This window comes from Rhinoderma darwinii, chromosome 6, assembly GCF_050947455.1.
Source record: "Rhinoderma darwinii isolate aRhiDar2 chromosome 6, aRhiDar2.hap1, whole genome shotgun sequence".
Classification (NCBI taxonomy): domain Eukaryota; kingdom Metazoa; phylum Chordata; class Amphibia; order Anura; family Rhinodermatidae; genus Rhinoderma; species Rhinoderma darwinii.
In genome coordinates this window covers 30,011,601-30,031,635 of record NC_134692.1, presented here as the reverse complement: position 1 = coordinate 30,031,635, position 20,035 = coordinate 30,011,601, and the positions used below count along the sequence as shown (strand labels likewise).

Here is a 20,035-nt window from a genome sequence, read left to right as displayed (position 1 = left end):
ATTGTCGGCCATTTTGCAAATCGATTCTATTCATCTGAATGAAACTTGCAGAAATCCATGCACAAGCTGTAGAAACAACCACATTCAGATAAATAGAACTGATTTTCAGTCGCAGAAAATTTCTGCAAAAAAATCTGCTGCTTGTGACTGCACATTTAGGGGGTTTCCTTATATCATGAAATGCTGCACGGAGATGTTCAGGAGAAGCCATCAAGTAAAGTGAAAAACTTCTTAACCTTCACTAGGGTAAGTTCAGTCCATATGGAATTATTATAGAGTTAGTAATACCTGTATAAATCTCTATGCAGTAAGCTCCCTCTAGTGGCGGCTACAGGCAAGAAGAATGTTATTATTTAAAGAGGTACTGTCGTTTTAGCAAACTTTCGACATGTCATAGTGAAATATCAGAAGTTTTGAGCGGTTGGGATACGGGTGCCGAGACCCCGCTGATCGCTTAAATGAACAAACAGAAGTGCTCACCTGAGCGCTTTGCCTCCTCAACTGCGATGGGCAATCCTAGTATGCCTGAAGACGGGCTCACATAGAAAGATTATGAACGCGTCGACAGACTGAATACGCAGCAGGCCCGCGTGCAACCACAGGAAAAAGTGGCTGGTGAGCTAAAGGCAAGGCTTGGAAGTCGCCAAAAGACAATCCAGTGGGCTTCAGGACGGTGAGAGAGATGCTGAGATAGCCTAAGAGGTGTGTGAGCCTGTGTAGTGCTGTGCAAGACACCAGTTTAGCCACCATAAAACAACGTTGTGTAGGCCCTGAGAGACTATGGGAGCCATCAGTTCAGGAAAAGTGGACTGTGAGTGTGCCAGACATGGGTTGGGTTGGAATAGGACTGAGAGAGAGTCTGGTTGCCCTGAGGCGTACTAATGGGGCCTATTCCTCTGAGTGTGGCAGAGTGAGCGGACTAGGGGCAAGAAAGGCACATTCAATCCATTACACTTTTATAGTGAGAAATAAATCCAAGCAAATTATTGTTGTGAGCAAATGTGCAGAATACACTGCTTAGGCTGCATGCACACTTCTGTCGGCCGATGTACGGCCACTAATGACAGTTCTGTGAAACACGGGCCGCACACTGATGGCTTCCATGTGCAGTCCGTTGTTTCACAGACCAAATCAATGAAAAGGCCGAGACCGTTCCGTCAAAAACGGCCAGGAGAAGGACCTGTCCTATTTTTGAAGGAATGGCCGTACGGTTCTGTTAAAACAATAAAAGTGTACCTGGCCCCATTGAAATTAATGTGTCAGGGTGCTATCTGTTAAAACAACGGATAGCACATGGCAAAAAAAAACTGAAGTAGGCATGAGGCCTTAACTGGTCAGTTATTTGCAAACAATTGATGCCATGCGTTAAAACAGTTCTTAAAGAAATATACCCTAATTAAAGAACTTGGACTAACTAACTTAAAATCTGTTGATTCTGAACTACCCATTACAAGATTTTAACCCATAACCGCCCTAGATTACCATGGATGATAAATCTAACCATTAATTCCTTGACTGTTCTACATCACCAGAGAAGTTGGGTTTTACTTGCTATACCACTCAAGATTATTACAGAAATACTATATTTCAGTAAAACCCTAATCCACAATGTATAATGTAGTGCATGTAGAAAGTTGGTAAAGCAAATAAAATGGGGGGTTAATGAGTATTTTGCCATATCTACTATAGGCACTAATGATCTTGAAAACCTGCGTTGCCCCTGTATTCCACCTCCACTCTCTGTCAATCGTATGTATTTAAATCATGCACCGCTGATGTTGTTGCCTATGCAAAGGAAAGCCACTTTAATACAGGGCTAGGAATACCCACATGACATCCCACATGTGCAATGGGAACTAGCAATGTAAAAGAAAAAAAATATGTAAAGCATTACAATTATTTTAACCTTAAAGGGGTCGTACAGTTTCAGCAAATAAAGTTTATTTTTTTGGATATTGAAAAGTTATACAATTTTTCTAATATACTGTATGTTGCGGATCAAGTCATTACAGTTTTCGATCTCTGCTTTCAGTCATTCCATAGGAACTTCATTGGTAACGCCCACCGGATATAAATTGACATTGGTCACAGAGGCGTAACTTGAAGCACCTTGGCCCCAAGGACTTCCAACTACCACACGTCTTTGATAGTTTTTGTCTCCTTTGTATGGAACAGAGGGATTATTTGGGCCCCCTCAGGCCCCCAGGATCCGAGTGCTACTGCAACCTCTGCACTCCATAAAGTTATGCCTGTGTGTCCATCACATGACCAGGACATATTTTTATCAACAGGTAGTGAACAATAACAATTTCCATTCAAGTACTCTAAGCAGAGATCTTGAAAACCATTATAAATTGATACAGAACACAGTTTTAAACATTTTATAACTTTTCATTATACAAAGTGTAACCTCTATTTGCTGAAACAATAATACCCCTTTAATTTAAAGGGTATATGTTTTTTTGTTTTTTTTGTTCCCTGCATGTTTTCTCTCATACTTTTATATTTCAAATTTTCTATCTTTCATTCCATAGATATAAATGAACACACTTCTGCCACCACCTGCTTGTACTATTATGTTATATATCTTAGAATAAAGATTACATGTTCCAGGCCCAAGGGATATGCAGTTGAATGTATTTCCACTTAGCAGAGAAAATATAAGGAGATACAGAGCAGGCAAACTGTGGTCTTCCCGTGGAGCCAAGTGTAAACTTAAATTAAATGAGTCAGTCTTGTAGAAGTAAGAACACTTTGTAAAATCAAGATTCCCATGATGATTTCCTTAAGAACACAATTACATTTCCTTCTATAGTCCCAGAATGTAAACACAGATGTTGCTGTATTCGTTTCTCACATATTACATATCCTTTGGTTGATGCTACACCTAGACACATATAACTCTGCTGCCTTGGGATGCTACTATGTGTTTTCATTTACGTAGGTTAATTTGAAAAGACGTCAGATAATTTAAAAGTCCATCCCAAATGTACATCGGTCCATTGCATGTTCAATAAGATCGAAAAGCTCAGCATTTAAGGTGATGATTGTCTGGGAGGACTAATTTGTCTTTTAGGTTAATATGATATTTGTTACACGGCTCTGCTATGACTATTAACCCAAGTCATGTTTAAAGAGGCTCTGTCACCACATTATAAGTTCCCAATCTTCTACATAATGTGATCGGCGCTGTAATGTAGATTACAGCAGTGTTTTTTTATTTAGAAAAACGATCATTTTTGACGGAGTTATGACCTATATTAGCTTTACGCTAATGAGTTTCTTAATGCCCAACTGGCCGTGATTTACTTTTTGACCAAGTGGGCGTTGTGGAGAGAAGTTTTATGACACTGACCAATCAGTGACCAATCAGCATCATACACTTCTCCCCATTCATTTATTCTGCACATAGTGTTCTAGCTAGATCACATACACACACTAACGTTACTCAAGTTTACTGACAATGAATAGACTATGCCTGCTGTGCTGTAAATCAAACACAAACATTAGCGAAGTGTCAGGATTCTGAATACACATCCCGTTCTGGCTGGTAGTGATGTCTATTCATTGTCAGGAGACTTGAGTAACAATAGTGTGTGTGTATGTGGCTGCACATAGTGATCTAGCTAGAACACTATTTGCAGAATAAATTAATGGAGAGAAGTGTATGACACTGATTGGTCACTGATTGGTCAGCGTCATACACTCCTCTGTACAACGCCCACTTGGTCAAAAAGTAAAACATGCCCAGTTGGGCATTAAGAAACTCATTAGCATAAATCTAAAATAGGTCATAACTCCGTCAAAAATGATAATTTTTCGAAATAAAAAAACACTGTAATTTACATTACAGCGCCGATCACATTATGTAGAAGATAGACCACTTATAATGTGCTGACAGAGCCTCTTTAAAGGCTCTATAAGGGGTCGAACATTGACTTAGAGTAGCTACCTACAGTATACTTGCCACTAGAGAGACAGTTTCCTGCAGAGTTATTTTGCATACTTTTTTTGCCCTTAAAGGTATGTGCACACGACCTCTTTTCAGACGTAATGGAGGCGCTTTACGCCTCAAATTATGCCTGAAAAGACGGCTCCAATACGTCGGCAAACATCTGCCCATTGCTTGCAATGGGTCTTACGATGTTCTGTGCAGACGAGCTGTCATTTTACGCGTCGCTGTCAAAAGACGGCGCGTAAAATTACGCCCGCGTCAAAGAAGTGCAGGACACTTCTTGGGACGTAATAGGAGCCATTTTTCATTGACTCCAATGAAGAACAGCTCCAATTACGTCAGTCAAAGACAAGCGCGAAAAACGCGTGCACTTGTAAAAACGTCTGAAATTCAGGAGCTGTTTTCTCCTGAAAACAGTTCCGTAATTTCAGACGTATTTGGCGTTGTTGTGTGCACATACCCTAAGACTCCCTACCAGCTGGATCTCCACAAGGAAAATCAGTATCTTCCAGGAACGGTTCAGAAGAAATTGTGATTGGTTTTGATGGCCAAACATGAGTCATTTTTAGATGGACTGTAAAGGGCTTATACTTCCTTCAATAGATGCAATGAACTTCATACACAGATCGTTTCCATGCCCAACATACTGCTCTCCCCATGTCCTAGTTGAAGGCCTGTGATGTCATTGCGACATCACAGGTCTCCATGTAAACAGCCTGAATGCATGAAGGCGGCATCCTGCATTTGGGTCCCAGTGCTGAACACAGCACTTACTTTGAGCACCGAGTTTAGCATTTTTTGTGTGACAGGGAGTTGATCATTTCAGTTAGCTGACACTTCTGGAGGATTTCTTTAATGGCAGAATTGGAACATAAATTTACTTATTGTGGTTGTCTAGGGGTTAATTCCTGGATAAGATCCATTATGTTGTGAAGTGGTGCCCACTTAATAGCCCACCATTGTGCTGAATGATGACTGATCATTGTGTCAAGTTCATCGTCCCTCGACTTCTCTTCACACCTGGAAGAGAATGAAAAAAGTCAAAAGTGAATGTCCAGCATTTAGCACCATGTCTTTTTTAGGTCCATCATTCTGTACTGATTTCATAGCATATCTTTATAAAAGTTGGATGGCTGTAGCCATCACTAGGGGGAGCAATAATATGGAACTTTATTGGTTGTGGTCTTGCCAAATCACAGGGTTTCATGATATTTTTAGAAAAACTGATGACTTGTGTTGTTCTGAGCTCTGTATGAGAAAAAATGAAGCCCTGACCGTTATAAAGAAATAGTAAGAAAAAAAATATGAAAACCTATTGGTGAACCTGAAAAGGCTATAGGGGGCAATATATCTAAAGGTTTCGACTTTTTACTTTACTCAACTCTTTCTGAAGTGCCGACAAAAGGGGTGAGGTTTAGCTTAAGGGGTCAGGCATCTGCCAGAAGGACAGATTTATCATAATTTATGCCAGAAACTGGCTTAAGTTATGGCACAAATCTAGACTTGCTCATAGCAGGCGTAGACTTGCATTTCTGTCACATGGACAGCCCAACTGCACCTCTTCATAAATTTGGCGAATTCCCCACTGACGTAAATTCGTTTCAGACTGGCGTCTGGAACACCAACATTAATTTATTCCCCCCATTCCCTTTCATCCTATTCTCATGTCCTCTTATGCCAGACTATTGGTACATGAGATATCTCACATTTTGAATAGAAATAGGGTAAAAAAAAGTTACAACTCTGGATCAGTAAGCATTTTGGTTGACTACAAGCATCCTTCGCATTGACAAATTATTTTACAGTAACATTAGCCACGGTTGGATATTGAGAAGACTGTAATAATGTGAGTCTCTCTATACACATTTGATGTCCAATAAGGGATATACGATCATAGTCATTATTATCATTGTTTGGCTCATTAGGTGTTTTACTGTCTGTATCTCTGTTCTATATTGTTCCAGTGGCTTCTGAAGAGCTGTGATATGATGATACCAAACGTAAATGACCCAGAAGAAATATACACATACATACAAAAATATATTTGAAGGATTGGGGCCGAGCAATGAAGTTCTATGGGTGTATTCACATGGCTGTTTTTTTTTAACGGCCCATGAATATTGGCCGTCAAAAATTAGGACATGTCCTATTTTTGGCCATTTTCACGGCCAGACAGTGTATGCAGAACTCCGCCACGTCTGGGCATACCCTAAGAAGTGGTCAGTGATAAGAGATCACTGACCAAAAATGTGGGGGTGACAAGGGGAACACAAGGAGGAGGAGGACAGGAGTGGGAAGTGGATGGAGGAAGTAGGAAGCAAAAAAAAGATCTAATATTACATTTTTAGAATTATTTCACAGGAACTCCCTCCACACAACCACTCTCAATGACTCACTAACGCCAACAGAGAAGTTCTGGGTGGGTGCGGCAGGATCTGATGTCAGGTGCATGAAATTATGTTAGCGATCGCAACTATTGGTCAGTAGTCACTGACCAACTAAAAGCAGCGATCGACAAAGCGAGACCATCGCGATTGGTCCCTGCACATTGAGCTGTGATAGCCTGCTGTAGGAAACAACAGTTATCACAGCTCATGAACGTGCCACGTGAAAATAGCACTGTATTTACTCCTACACGTACTATTATTGCACTGAGCGTGAACGGTGCGCTCAGCGTGACATAATAGTACGTCCTGGAGCAGGAAAGGATTAAACATTAAGCAATATTTAGTAAGCTGCCCTTAGTGGGCAGAGCCAAAATTTAGCTCTCCAATTTACCAATTGTACATTAGTAAAACAAGGGGACACATGAAAAGGACTGTGACAGCATCAGACTACATACAGGGTTGCTGGTAGTCTGTAACCATGGAAACACATAGGACTGCATAGGAGCTGAAGACATAAAATGGTAAGCGATTTACATTTAGTTGTAAAGGTGGACATATTCTTTAAGTAGTAGTAATAATATGTAGATAGATAGATAGAAAGATAGATAGATAGATAGATAGATAGATAGATAGATAGATAGATAGATAGATAGATAGATAGGTAGGTAGGTAGGTAGGTAGGTAGATAGATAGATAGATAGATAGATAGATAGATAGATAGATAGATAGATAGATAGATAGATAGATAGATAGATAGATAGATAGATAGATAGATAGATAGATAGATAGATAGATAGATAGATAGATGGAACAACTTCCCATACCATTACAATAGTAATAATATAGTGTCTTAACTTAAAATAATATCACAAGTCACAAACAAAGCAGCAAAATGACAAATTCAGCTCTGCTATGTCTGTAGATTGAAAATATATAGATTTTCTTGTTACACTTAGGAAAGAAAAAGGTTAAAGGAAATGAGAATCTTCTCAATCTCAAGGACAATCTTTCACAAGAGTCTGATCTGCATCGATCTTGGAGCTTGTAGCGGCCTGGATTTTTGATGTTGTGCATTCCTAATCCCCCAGGTAACACTATCAATAGTTCACATCCTCCACACATCCACGCTGCAGCTGGGCTGACTGATGTGAAGTGGCAGAATGTGCTGCTTTAATAATATGTAATTTCATCCACTTTGCATGTTTACGGCGTCTCCAATTTGCTTTGATTGTATGTACAGAATCAACATGGAAGACGTAAATAAAAGGTACAGAGCTGTTTCCTGACCCACTAACCATTGCTGTTGTCAGTTTTATGGAGGGACATGCAGATCTCTGCACATTTATAGCCAGTAAATTATTGGCCTCGCCAGCAGTACAGAACTAAATCACATAGCACAGTCATTGTGCTGCTTATTGATGAGGTTGTGCGCTAAGCTGGATCCCCTGCCGTCTACTCGGGCTTGTTGCATTTCTGCAAATTTGGACATGGTAAACACTGCTCAAGTGTGTCGGGATCAGTTTTCTAAACATAATTGACGCAGCCAATAATGCAAACTTCCTTTCAGTCAATGGCATAGGTTGACTTCTAACCAATGACATATAGATGTGTCCATCCTTACCTTTTCGTGGATTTCTCACAATCCAAATTCAGTACATTATCGTGACATGCTAGCAAAGCCCTTGACAGTCTGCAATCCACATCACCACAAAAAATACATATAGCCTAAACATCTCCCGAAGGAGTATCGCAAAACCATGCTGGCCATCAGGGGCCACATATCTAGGGATACGTCGAGCCAAGAGGAAATGTAAGGTAGGACACATCTGTATACAGAGCAGCTGAGAGAAAATAGAACCAATTCAAAGTGTCACCCCCTGCTGGTGCTGGCATATGCTACCACACCCCACCGTTCGGAGACAGGATGGAACAGAGCTGTGTTGTAGGTAAAAACGGTGACATATCCTCTGACTTTCCTGTGGAGGACCCAGCATGTCCATGTGATTGGGATCTTGTGATACTTCATTTCTCCTGTGGTGGCACTGCAGAGAAATTGAACACTTGCTGCCAGATTCCATTGCAGATCACAGCTGATTGCTGAGGGTCCCTGCAGGGGCAAACCATGTGATTTAATCATTGTCAAGGGACCCTTCTAATAAAATTGGATTGCTCATTGTAGATAACCCCTTCAATTTTGGAAGGGTCTCTTTCACTGTATAAATGACTGTATTTTAGAATAAAAATATACATTCTATATAGCATATCTCCATTGGTGATATGTGAAGACATTGGCAGGTAGGTGAAGGAACCAGGTATAGCTGGGTCTTTTCCCAGGGTGCCCACACTATGACTCTGCTCTCCAGTTGGATGGTCCTGGTGTACAACATGCTATAATGCAGTAAATGAGCAAAACTAAAACGTTTCTAAAACAAATATTAGAGAAAGAATTTACAAAGGCACAAAACAAGAAAGTGGAAGATCTTAAATCTATATCAAAAGAGATGTTCTGGCACAGGATCCATGTAATTTCTCAAATTCCTTTCGACAAAGCCTACAGTCGTTTATATTAAGGTGACAGGTCCATCATAAGCACAATATAATTATAGGTAACCAAGCCAAGAGTGACAATAATAAAAGATTTTATCCATGAATTTCGGTTCTATTCTGCCAATCTATTTGCAATCCTGCTGGAACTTTCTATGACATTTGATGCATTAATGAATAGAAACTACAGACGCCCATACCCACTTTCAAGTTAGACAAAAGCCAATGTCTCTACAGCCCTGATTCTCCACACTTTCTATTAGGGTAAAACTTCTTAATACATAAAGCAGGAGATGTTTAAATGGAAATATAAAGGTTGAACGAGAAATTTTAATGATGCTTGCCACAGAAAAGATATTTAACTCCGTTCCCTATAGAACATTAAAAATGGATAGTGCAAGAGAATTCAGAAAACCTATGAGAATATGAGGTGTATAATGGTGGACCGCTGGTCAATGCAAATAGTGGTTCAGGGGTAAAGTCATTGTTATAAAATATTTATATTAAAAGGGCCATTTGTGTATGTATTTGTATTCTATATTATTAAATCTCCAAATATATACATCTGTAGATTTAAAATAATGAACCCCTTAATGGCGCAGCAATTTTTCAGATTTTCAAATTCATTTTTTCCTCCCCACCTTCCAAAAGCCATAACTTTTTTATTTTTCCATTGATATAGTCCTATGAGCGCTTGATTTTTGCGGGACGAGTCGTAGTTTTTTATAGCGCCATTTATTGTGCCATATAATTTACTAGGGAACGGGGAAAAGATTATTTGTGGGGTAGAAAATGTAAAAAACAGCGATTCCTCCATTGTTTTTTGCGCTTTGTTTTTATGGAATTCCCTATGCAATTAAAACAACATGTTAATTTCATTCTGCGGGTCAATACGAATACGGTGATACCAAATATATATATATATATTTTTTTTTCTATATTTTACTACTTTTACAAGTACAAAAATTTAATTTATTTTGTGTCACCAAATTCTGAGAGCCACAACTTTTTTTTCCCGTCGATTAAGTGGTACGAGGGCTTATTTTTTGCTGGATAAGCTGTCGTTTTTTAATGATACCATTTTGAGGTACATGCAACGTTTTGGTCACATTTGGTCCATTTTTTGTGGGAGATGAGGTGACTAAAAAATAGAGATTCTGGCATTTAAAATATTTTTTTTTACGGCGTACACCGTGTGGGTTAAATAATGATATATTGTAATAGTTCAGAATTTTACGGATGCAGCAATACCAATTATGTTTATTTATTTATTTATTTACTATGCTCTAGGGGGAAAATGGGAAAAGGGGGTTTTTTTTAACTTTTAATATTTAAATTTTTTTTTACATTAAAAAACCCCCTTTATTTTACAAATTTTTACTTTTTTTTTATTAGTCCATCAAGGGGACTTCAACCAGTGATCATTGGATCGCTTGCACTATATACTGCAATACTAATGTATTACAGTATATCGTCTTTCTGACAGCCTTCTATTAAGCCCCGCTCATTACTGTGAAGTGTCGTCTGTAACAAACAGCCGACACCCGCATCGTATAGAGTGGGTTCACTTCGTGAGCCAGTTCCATACTTCCCCTACCCGGCTATGACGTATGGATACATCAAATGTCGGGAAGGGGTTAATATTATTATATGTATATTTCCTTTAACCACTTGTGCACAATAAAACAAATTGGGACACATTTATTAAGGTAAACTACTCGGTACGCCATTCTAAAGAACTCGTAGTGTACTCTATAATCCAAAAACAATTTTAGCGGAATATGGTGCATGCTATTTAACAGTGCTGGATTGTATTCTGTAGAAAGTAGCCGAAAAAGTTAACCAATCTAAGACTAACGAAAGTCATTTTTTAACTGAAAAAGCGGCCAACTCTAATTCCACAATTCTAATTGTGAGTAGTTTATATGCAGGGGTGTAGCTGGGGGAATTTTATTAGGAACTAAGCTAGGGTGATCTTCCAGGGCATGTGCCAAGGGTGCTGGATGCCAGAGGGGCGCCAGCAAGCCAGACTGTCTTGGACAGGGTATTTGGATATAAAGCTAGGGCAGCAAACTGAATCTTGACACCAAGTGAAGGAAATTCTAGCTATGACACTGATTGGTGCCGGGTGCTCACCACTGGCGCAAGCAGTAAGAGTTAATAATTCAAGTTTTAATTTAATAATAAAGAAGATTCATACTATTTTGGCAGCAGACGCAATTTGCATGATAAAGGAGAGTGGCTACAACTATTTTATGGGCACTGCACTGGAAGTAGAAACTATGAGCACTTCTCTGTTATTGGGAGCAATATATTGGCACTATGTTACTAATAATTAGTTAATTCTAGGTGGCCATTGCTACTTTACCTGGACTTGTAAAATTATGTTTGTGGGGGGAAAAGCAGCAAACTGATTCTTTGCCTTGGGTGAACAACAGCCTAGCTACATACATCCTGCGGTATGGGGACAGTTACCCTAAAGTCATGATAGATAAGGTATATGACAATCATAGCACGGTACTTCAACAACAGGTCTAAACTCCATGTAAAATATGTTGGCACAATAAGACACTTGATTTATATATCGCTGCCTATTCCTCTGAGTACAGCACTGCGTGTTCAGAAATGTGCTATAAATATTATGAAGCTGCCTATGTACAAGTCTGCAATAAAATGAGTAATATCCTTACATCTGCTTTCATATTCATTCTAGATGTTGACATTTAAAGTCCGCGTCTCAGTCTCACACATATAATACAGTATTAAAGATTCCTGCTTACAGCCCAATTTCACCAATGATAATCATTTTGAAGTTTTCATGTTGATGTTGACCTTTAGCTACCAATCCCTGTTTGTATATTATTATAACTTCCTCACATACTAGTATATCATCAGCTTGTATCTCATATATTACTATCCGCTTCTAGTGTGCTCCGTAGATTACTAAACTTTCCAAATGATGGTATGTCCTAGTATTATAGTGAAATCCACAAATTAAAGGGGTTGTCCAGGATAAGAAAGGAAGGTCTAATAAGGTGATTAAATAATTGCTATTTATGTCATTGTTTTTGTATATTTGTGCAGATTTAAAAAATATATATATTAACAAATCCATTGAACAGAATAACCATTAATACTACGAATGTCTTTAAAGTGAGATTCTACTTTTAGCTTAGTCATGACAATGGTCGGAGTATCACCAGTACTGTTGTTCATCTGTATGGACTGTTTAGTGTTTAACTTTCTGCATGACTAGAGGGCATTGAGTAGCCTGTTGCTGGCATTAGCAGGGCTATTTTAACAAACTGACGGACCCGGTGCAAATATTTCATGAGTGGGCCTCTTCTTTTCACAACATACCCTTCAACATATAACAATGGAAAAGAGGCACAACCAACTATTGCCCCACTTCCCCGCAAGTGCCCCCCCAGAGTGCCAGACACAGATCTCTCATCTCCTGGGCTTCTTCAAAAAACAACTGAAAACAACAAAAGAAAAATATAATTTGCGCTAGTAGGCGTTAGGTCAATTTATGAAAACTACAGATTGTCTATTGGCAATCATTGCCCCGTCTATCCCTGAGGACGCCATCTCGGTGAAACATGGGGGGGGGGGGGGGCTTTGTTAAATGTATTTTAACACCATCAGCTTAGTATTGAGATTGATTTTTTATTTTTTTTTGGCCAGTGATCTGCAGATGCTCCTCTTGAGTATAGATAGCGACGTCAGCACAGGAATTCTACTGCTGGCCAGAAGAGATTGAATGTTATAGTCTACAACAGTGATAGTTTTCCTGAGCTCATGGTCCCTTTTTAAATTATAGGCTACGTGTCTTTAATAAAGGATATTTTCATTATTAGTATTTTAGTAATAGAATAAAACAAGCACCTTGCAACTAGCAGAGCAAGAAATAGGGTTAGCTGCCAATAGTCGATCTATAGTGTTCTTTATTACTTCTGCACAGTGGTGGACCTGATGCAGCTGTACCATTTGCCCTATGGTTAAAGCGGCCCTGGGTATCAGTACTAGTTCTTGCTTATTATCAGACCATGTTGATGGATGGACCATATTGATGACTGGACCTACTGGATTAGCTCGTGTTCTCATACTTTAAAGGGCATAAAGGAGCTGAAAGCTAAAAAAAAATAAAAAGGTATCTTACATTATTTATATACAGATATAGCAGAACTGTGCTCACCAATGTTGGAGATCTGAGCTTGTTGTCTGGTACAGATCATGATGATGTGTTATCTGCATTTTTTAGGGTCTTCTTACATGGCCCGACGTGGGCCGTGTAAACGAGCGCCGATCAACGAGACAGATTGTTGATCGGCGCTCGTTTGCTCCTTTCGCAAGGAGCTATGTGTGGGAACGAGCACTTGTTACTACGATCGCTCGTTACCATACATTTCTATGGGGACGATGTGCTGTTGACAACGATACATTTTCGGCTGCATAAACTATATAATCAGCTGATGAGCGAGCGTTTCCTCCTCTGAGTCCAGCCATTCGTGTTCCAGACTTCTCCATTCCATTTCTGTGAGCCATATTAACGCTCATGGTGCTAATTTGTTAGTCAGCAGGTCATCCAAAGGGTCCTCCTCTCTCTGGCAGCAAGCCAAAGTAAGAAAATTGTCCCACTCCTATCCATAATTGACTGAATCTATACCTGTAGGATGTGGAATTGGTATTACACCCCTGAGCCTTCATCAAAATGTATGATCTTTAAGGTGTAGTTTAATAATGACATCAGTGAGAGGAAGTAGCTAGCTACTTCACCTACTTGGCTTTCAATAGGAAGAGGAGCCTGAGCAATAAGTGTATGATAAGATAAGTAAGACATTGGGTTTTTGATAAATAAATATAGCAGTTGTAATATACACCCTAAGACACAAACTCTGAACAGTTTTTATTTAATTCTCTGGAAATATGGGTATATCTAAATAAATTATCCATTTTTATTCAATTATTAAAATATAGAGTAGTGTACATTAGGTGTCGGTACTCCACCCAACAATGCTGGCTCAGTTTTATAAGCACTTTACAGCTCATTATAGCTGAGAGATAAAATCTAAATTTATAGATACTCTGAAAAGTCATTTACTTGGATTTTCTTGTTAGATTAGAACTAAACTACTGAAATTCATCTTTGTCTTTTGCCTGTTCATGCAGATTTTTTGCCAGGGTGCAGCTGTGTGATAATAAAACCAGATAATGCAGCATCTTCCCAGTTACAGAGTTCATTTTCTGCATCGGAGTGCAATAAAGAACTTAAAAAGTCAACAGTTTTCTCTTTTTTTTTCAAGAGAAATGAAATCCTACAGCTTAATTTTCAATTCCTATGTGTGTTCATAGTTCATCTTAATTTGTAACCTCCGTCTCCTTTCTTTCCATTATAATTATCACAAGCATTTGTTACAGAAGATTAAGTAAACTGTGCGGATTGCATTAAATCGGCCCGGCTTGAGACATTGGTCTTGAAGGATTTTGCGCGCATCAATCTTTGTTCCTTATAAGACTCCTCTCATGTAACAGTTGGTGTAATAAAACTCTGCAATTAGTTTCAGTCAATAAAAATATTTAATCTCTACTTTGTTTCAAAACAACTTTATTAAATAACGTGTTCTGATGAAATATGACCCCCGAGGAAGGCGAACTGAAATATGAATCTCATTAGTAATGCATCACTTGTTAAGCATATCAAAAATTCGATAGCAAGACATTTTAGGTTTATAGAGATTTATCATTCAATCATTTTTGAGAGTTGATACCTAATTGTCTAATTACCAGCATAGACTGGCACCAGGTTTTCATTATTGCTTAATGAATGAATGTATAGTTAAGAGAGAGTAACTAGATTGAAATAATGAATATACTTATGGTTCGCAGGTGTAGGTGGGATTTGTTGAAAACAGAGGAGGGGACTATCACAGGGATAAAGATACCCTATGTGATGCATCCAATGGCATGATATACATGGCATTCTCTTGGCAGTGAATACCTTTCTTTTTGTATTTTTGTGATGCCAATTAAAGAAGCAACCTTGGGACTGATGAGGTGCTAGATTAAGGAATATTCTGAACTCTTATACATACACAGACATACTGTATATTTACTAGTCTTTCTCAATGAATTAGAATATCATCAAAAAGTTAATTTATTTCAGTAATTTAATTCTAAAAGTGAAAGTCATATATTATATAGATTCATTACACACAGACTGATCTATTTCCAGCATTTTTTTCTTTAAATATTGATGATTATGGTAACAGTTAATGAAAACCCAAAATTTAGTCTCTCAGAAAATTTGAATATTATATAAGCCGAATTTCAAAAATGATTTTTAATACCGAAATGTTTTCCTACTGAAAAGTATGGCCAGTATCTGCCCTCAGTACTTGGTCGGGTTTCCTTTTGCATTGATTACTGCATCAATGCGGCGTGGCATGGAGGTGATCAGCCTGTGGCACTGCTGAGGTGTTATGGAAGTCCAGGTTGCTTTGATATCGGTCTTTAGCTCGTCTGAATTGTTGGGTCTGGGGTCTCATCTTCCTCTTGACAATACCCCATAGATTCTCTATGGGGTTTAGGTCAGGCGAGTTTGCTGGCCAATCAAGCACAGTGATACTGTGGTTATTAAACCAGGTATTGGTACTTTTGTCAGTGTGGGCAGGTGCCAAGTCCTGCTTGAAAATGAAATCAGCATCTCCATAAAGCTTGTCAGCAGAGGGTAGCATGAAGTGCTCAAAAATGTCCTTGTAGACGGCTGCGGTGACTTTGGACTTGATTTAACACAGTGGACCATCACCAGCAGATGACATGGCCCCCAAACCATCACTACAACCTAACCAAAAACCTCACACCAACTGAATGGCATGTATTGGGGTCCCCTATAACAGTTAAACCTAAAAACGAACCAATTGGGACATATCCCTGAAAGAAATATTGTACTCAATATAAAAAGTACCAAAAAAATATCTTTATTAAATATAATGACAAAATAGCACAATGATAGGAAAAAGAGGAATGATACAACAAATACGGAGACATAAACAGCAGGGTCAGATGTACAAGACCATGACCGACAGAATCAACCGTCCACTAATGACCTAAAACACGCTCAGATGATAATAAATAACACACAAGCTCAGGGGTGTATAATGTGACATATGGCACAATATTGCTGGCAAAAAATTCCCGTGTACAGAGATGATAACCTATACACAGACGAAACCTACACAGTATAAGATAACATATAGAAAGAGCAATGTGCATATGGCAATCTACATGTAATAATGCATGAAGGCCAGTACGATAAGTAAAAGGAGCATCTAAATAGGTATGCATCCAATGGAACGTACAATGCTGGCACAAGAAATAATGCAGATACCAATGTATATCAAAAGGTGTAATAGGACGTGCAGTGCTAGCACAGAAGGCAATGTATATCAGAAGGTGTAGCAGCTCAGATAGTAAAAAAAGAAAAAACTGCCATAGCAAGACCGAATGAACACATACCCTGAGACATGTTGAGGAGCGTGAGAGGTCAGAAGAGCTGGATGGGTGAACAGACGCCTCGACGCGCGTTTCGCCCGATAGACCGGCTTCGTCAGGAGGCTAGTTTAATATGATTCTCAGGGGGTTTATAAATGAGTAAAACAAAGTTGAAATCACCTGTGATGAGTGCAAATCGGCGCTCGGCACCCACGCCCAGTGACGCCCACAACACGGGACACCTTCTGATATACATTGCCTTCTGTGCTAGCACTGCACGTCCTATTACACCTTTTGATATACATTGGTATCTGCATTATTTCTTGTGCCAGCATTGTACGTTCCATTGGATGCATACCTATTTAGATGCTCCTTTTACTTATCGTACTGGCCTTCATGCATTATTACATGTAGATTGCCATATGCACATTGCTCTTTCTATATGTTATCTTATACTGTGTAGGTTTCGTCTGTGTATAGGTTATCATCTCTGTACACGGGAATTTTTTGCCAGCAATATTGTGCCATATGTCACATTATACACCCCTGGGCTTGTGTGTTATTTATTATCATCTGAGCGTGTTTTAGGTCATTAGTGGACGGTTGATTCTGTCGGTCATGGTCTTGTACATCTGACCCTGCTGTTTATGTCTCCGTATTTGTTGTATCATTCCTCTTTTTCCTATCATTGTGCTATTTTGTCATTATATTTAATAAAGATATTTTTTTGGTACTTTTTATATTGAGTACAATATTTCTTTCAGGGATATGTCCCAATTGGTTCGTTTTTAGGTTTAACTGTTATAGGGGACCCCAATACATGCCATTCAGTTGGTGTGAGGTTTTTGGTTAGGTTGTCTTGACTATTTTTGTCTGTGTTTACAGAAAATACCTCAGGATTTATGGATTTCAGGAAAAGAGATAAGGATTGGATTACACAACTTGGTACCATATTCGGAGAGAACTCAGTAGTGACTACAGAAAGTAGTAACATTAAGGGCCTGAAACTTAAAATACGTGATCTTCTCAAAAAACGTACTAAGGTTTGGTGGAACAAGGCAGCTTTAGAAAATTATTTACAGAAGGATATTATACCTCGCGGCCTACGCCTGCAGGTGTTCCCCACTTTGGATACGGAAGATCCTTCCTTTGTTGCCAAATGGGAAGATTCCCTCACGAAATGTTCGCGTACGCTCATTGAGTTGCTGATTGGGGCAGATCGCAGAACCCTCGATTCCCTGGAAAAGGAAATTGATTCCCTTAAGGATAAGATCCATCAATCTCTCAGCACAGAGGAGCTCGGTATTTTTGATAAAGCATTGGAGGAGGAGCTGAAAAAGTGGGAGAGAGAGATACAAGATCTTAAAACTAGAAAATTTCAGCGAGATTTGAGTGACTTTCAGTCCAACAAAATTTATCGGTGGCATACTAAAAGGGATAGAGCTCGGTCCCTGTCTCGCTCTGTCTCCTCCACTTCCCTTGCATCTGCAGAAGAATGTGGCGGTTTTTTAGACAAACCCCTGGCCACGGAAGATGGAGACCCCCTATTCAACTCCAGAACACCGGCAGTCAAAAGAAAGACCAGAGGGGTGTTCAACAGGGACAAGAGAAACAGGAGGCTTTGAAGGTAATCAACCTCTCTTCCTACACTCTGTCGTCCTCCCAAATTAGCGTTCTGCAAAAGGGTCTGTCCTTTTCCCCTACGGGTAAATTTGATCTTTTCACTACTATCAAAGATTTGGCTCTCTTCTCCAGAAAATTACTCTTCAAAAAACATTTCTGTAGAAGAGATCATAGTGTTTCTATGGGTTCCTCGGCAGAGATACAGGCACTCGATGCCCTTCTGTCATTACTAGAGGAACAAGAGGGTAATACCGATCCCAGACTTCCCATGCATCTGTGCCGCCGTTCTCAACATTTCCCCCCCTTCACGTTATGTCCCTCAGTTGATATCTTTTTTAAACTAGTCAAGAAAGATCTTGAAAATATCTCCGATTCTAGTACATCATATAATCTTAACTATAAGGAGAGGCAGGCTATTTTGGAACTTAGAAAACTGAGGGATGTTATTATTAAACCAGCTGATAAGGGGGGGAATGTTGTATTATGGCCGGCACTGATGTACGAATGTGAGGCCTTTCGTCAACTTGGAATGAGCAATTGTTATCGCAGGTTACCATCGGATCCCACGCTAGCTTTTAAAGCAGAACTTGATAGCCTATTACAAAGAGGTGTTGATTCAAACATTATCACCTCCAAATTAAGAGAGGGCCTTTCTGTGGATTTTCCCATTAAGCCCACGTTCTATTTACTGCCCAAAGTGCACAAAAATGTTACCTGCCCTCCCGGTCGTCCAATAGTATCAGGGATCGGTGGCTTGTGCGAGAATATCTGCAGATTTGTGGATTTTTATCTACAGAAATGTGTGGAAACACTGCCGTCCTATATCAGGGACACTACGGATATGCTACAACGCCTCGACGGTTTGCATCTTGAGGATGACATGTTCCTTGTTACATGTGACGTGGAGTCCCTGTACACGTCTATATGCCATGACCACGGGATCCGAGCATCTAGACATTTTTTACAGATGACTAATCATGACCCGGACCTTATTGAATTTATTTTATGTCTTCTTGATTTTGCACTAACACATAATTTTTTTGTGTTTAAGGATCGTCTCTTCCTACAGCTCCAGGGCACAGCAATGGGGGCTACTTGTGCGCCCTCATATGCTAATTTGTTCCTGGGGCTGTGGGAGTGGGAAACTGTTCAACAGACTCCGGGTCATGACTCAGTGCTCCTGTGGTCAAGGTATATAGACGATATTCTATTTATCTGGCAGGGCTCCACGTCTAATTTGGAATCCTTCCTCGGCTCCCTGAATAGGAATGATGTTAATATAAAACTCACATGGCAGTTTAGTTCAGCTCGCGTCGACTTCTTGGATATCTGTATCTGTAGAAATGATAGCGGTTTTATTTCTACCGATATTTTTAGGAAAAAAACCTCCACTAATGCCCTCCTCCATGCTACGTCTGCCCACTATCCGAAGGTTACAACATCTATACCCGTGGGCCAATTTTTGAGGGCTAAGCGTATCTGCTCCAGTGACAGCAACTTTGAGCGTCAAGCATTGGATTTGACGGCAAGATTTAAGAACCGTGGGTACAGCCAGAGGGTTATAAAGAAAGGCTATCTCAGAGCTAAAAATTCGACTCGCGACGGACTTCTGGTGAGTAGACCTAAGAGACATAAAATAGATCAGAATGTCAGATTTATCACCACTTTTAACCCCCATTGGACCGAGATCCGTGATATCCTGCAAAAGCACTGGCAGGTCCTTCTCACTGACCGGGATTTGTCAGGGGTCCTATCTAATTATCCCTCCATTACTTGGAGACGTTCTAAAAATCTTAAGGACCTCCTGACAGCTAGCCATTATATCCCCAGTGCTCCCCCCAATCCATTTGGGAGTAAAGGCCCACCCTGGGGCTCATATAACTGCGGTAACTGTTCTGCTTGTAAATACGTCCTACGGACCTTTAACTTCCACAGTTCAAACAGAAAGAAAGATTATAAAATTGTCTACCACATTACGTGTAATACCGCAGCTGTGGTGTATTTTGCCACCTGCCCATGTGGGCTTATCTAT

At 39.6% G+C, this 20,035-nt stretch overlaps 1 protein-coding gene across 3 annotated transcripts in view; it reads right to left on the bottom strand.

Annotated features, from left to right (window-relative positions):
* Positions 1-20,035, bottom strand: part of B3GALT1 (beta-1,3-galactosyltransferase 1) — a 252,232-nt gene that overhangs the window by 14,373 nt on the left and 217,824 nt on the right. The window contains exon 4 of one of the 3 annotated variants that reach the window (XM_075829399.1): positions 4,913-4,975. The exons of the other annotated variants lie outside the window; for them this stretch is intronic. The gene's annotated coding sequence lies outside the window, so the exon portion shown is untranslated. The remainder of the gene's footprint in view (positions 1-4,912; positions 4,976-20,035) is intronic. 3 annotated transcript variants of the gene reach the window in all.